Consider the following 2,711-nt stretch of genomic DNA (forward strand, 5'->3'; position numbering starts at 1 on the left):
ACTGTGTTTCTCACAATGTGGGCAAGCTTTTCCTTTTTTTGTGTTGTTATAGATAAGCTACTATGTTTATTTTTTACGAGAGTGAGAACAGGATTTTTAAATACGTTTAAATGTGTTTGAAGCATGTAGAGGCATCTTTAATCTTTAATCTTTAATTTTTTGAATATAGTCTTGCTATATCATGGATTTTCTTCTGTCGTGGTGGGTCTGGAACATATCCTGTGTGATAAATGGGGGTTCACCGTAATACACTTTCATCATTGTATTGCGGCAAGACTTATCTGGCTGCAGCGAAGTTCACTCATAGAGAAGCAACATAGCAAATAACAACGTAATGGGGCTTTTTAGAGTCCTAACTTTGCCTTCCCCTCACAATAGACAATGGCAGGAGAGCCACTCCTGACAAATATAATCACTTTAAAAGAGACATGTTTTGAATTTCTTTCCGCAATTTATAAGAATCTAACGCTGTTAGCTGCCACTAATTTATTAAACTGAGTGGAAATCTGCTTACCTTTTGGCTTTGTCATGATAGTGCGCACAGACTCCACAAAGCATATATTCTCCACTCAGACTGGATTCTATTGTCACTCGTGGAGGCAGCATCACCAAGATGACAATTTACACATTTTCAATTAGTGTAGCGATATAGCACATGACATAAATACCCCCCAGCCCACGTCAAAAATTTAGCCAAATATTGTAGTCGAGTACATGCAACTAATCAGAAGCTAAAACCGTTAGCTAACACTAACCTGTGCTAACACTAAAGCACTGCTTACCTTTTGGCTTTGAAATTATGGCACTAAATGTACGTATGTTGTCTGTTTCTTAAAAGAGGCTTTGATGTCACTGGCGGAGAAACTTGATGTTGATGTTATTTTAAGACACTGATCATGTTATTGATTTAACAAAATATTTAGCAATAAGGATTTAACAAGGTATAGGAGTATATATCAATATGCAACGCCGATTTTATTCCCTCTGATATATATTTCATGCGTCATACATCTTTCACCTCTATAAAAAGTGTTTGATCGCCATCCAATGTACATAAGAGGATTTAAACATTAAAGCCGCACTACTTTAATAGTACTTCGCATTACATTCAATTTGCATCTCCAGAACGTTTTTCTGTTGCTGTTGCATGAATTCCTCCTTCTCTCTGGGGTGCAATTTAATTCTTTGACAACATCCAAACTCCTGCACGTAATCTGAGCCGCAATCTGTTCAAACATGACGCACATAAACACTTCCTTATAGGCCCGAGATGAAAGCGTGTGACTAACTCCTTGAAACTAATAAGGAGCATCTGAGGGAGCCTGTTGTGTGTGCGTGCGTGCGTGTGTGTGTGTGTGTGCGTGCAATACGATTTATTCACCTGAGCAAATAAACGGTGAGTGTGTGGGGTGCTGATGGTTTTGAAAAAAGGCTTTGACTGAGATACAGTATACTGCCGGAGTAGAAAAAAAAAAGCTGGAAAGGAGACGATTTTTTTGGGCAGAGGTCACAAGAAGGGCAGAGAATGCAAGAGTTTGGTGAGGTGAATGTGACGATTTCAAGCTACATTGCCACAAAGTATACATTCTGTTTGAGGCAGCCGTGTCCTGTAAAAAAAGGACACTGAGGTCTTATTTTATGCTGGCCACAGCATTAGTCAGGGATTGCTGCAAACTCAATGGCGGAGAACCAAGAGACATGTATATTTATTTGTCCAAAAGTAGCAGTAAAAAAATGCCATCAGACACTTTTTCAGTTACTAAAAATGGATTTCTAAATAAGATTACTCTTAGTGTCACAAGACTCACTGGCCACAACATTAGGTACACCCGCAGAATCTGAAGAGGCTAGAGTTGTATCAGAGATTCTTTCTATTCATTTGTTTTATGAAACTGTCCCACCTGTACCTTATCTGATGTTTCACATCATTTATTCAATGTTCAGCACTTTTGTTTTCTTTTAAATGTGTCAATTATTATATAACCTAACAGGAGGTTATATACCAGGGTTTGGTGAGACTGGGGTGGCTGAAAATATATGAAAATATAAGTCAGAAGATCACTGACAAACTTTTTTTTTGTGGGTCAAAAGAATAGGACAGAGTGCTGCCAATTAAAATAATAAGGTAAAATATAACAGTGAAAATCACAAAAGTGAGGATAAATGATGATTTATCCGAAAACATTTTTGCATTTAAAAAAACTGAATCACAAGTGGGTCAATTTTACCCACAACATAACTGCAGCGTTAATATAGTATGAGTGGGAGTTAGGTGCAGGGTGTTTTCAACAATATGACAATATACCGTATATATTCTTTTTAAGCCAAAAATAAGGCCTGCAGATGATAAGACCTGTATTAAAAAAGTTTATTTTTATTTTTAAGGGTTAATTTTACTAAAACCACAGCAGGATGGTTAATGTGCGGAATGTGTGGGAATGGGGTTGGAAAGTCAATCGAAAACATTTTTTATCTTTTTTTTCAGTTTTTGTTCAGTTTTCATTTGTTTACAATCACAATAATAAACATACTAGAATTAATCAAAACCAAGCGGATTTTTTTTTTGGTTTTTTTTTTGGGGTGGGTGGGGGTAAAAAGGACAAGTATTGGCTCTCAAATGGCTGCGCAGTTAAGCCAACACTGGCGTCAAGCTGAAAATAAACCAACCACTCAGGTTTGAGACACAAAATCAGTTTAATGTGTTCACTCAA

At 37.0% G+C, this 2,711-nt stretch overlaps 1 protein-coding gene across 2 annotated transcripts in view; it reads left to right on the plus strand.

Moving 5' to 3' along the window:
* Positions 1 to 2,711, plus strand: part of LOC147141096 (uncharacterized) — a 125,077-nt gene that overhangs the window by 115,903 nt on the left and 6,463 nt on the right. The window lies entirely within an intron of this gene.

The sequence above is a fragment of the Filicampus tigris genome, chromosome 10 (genome assembly GCF_054856515.1).
Source record: "Filicampus tigris isolate MCC_2025a chromosome 10, RoL_Ftig_1.0, whole genome shotgun sequence".
Taxonomy (NCBI): domain Eukaryota; kingdom Metazoa; phylum Chordata; class Actinopteri; order Syngnathiformes; family Syngnathidae; genus Filicampus; species Filicampus tigris.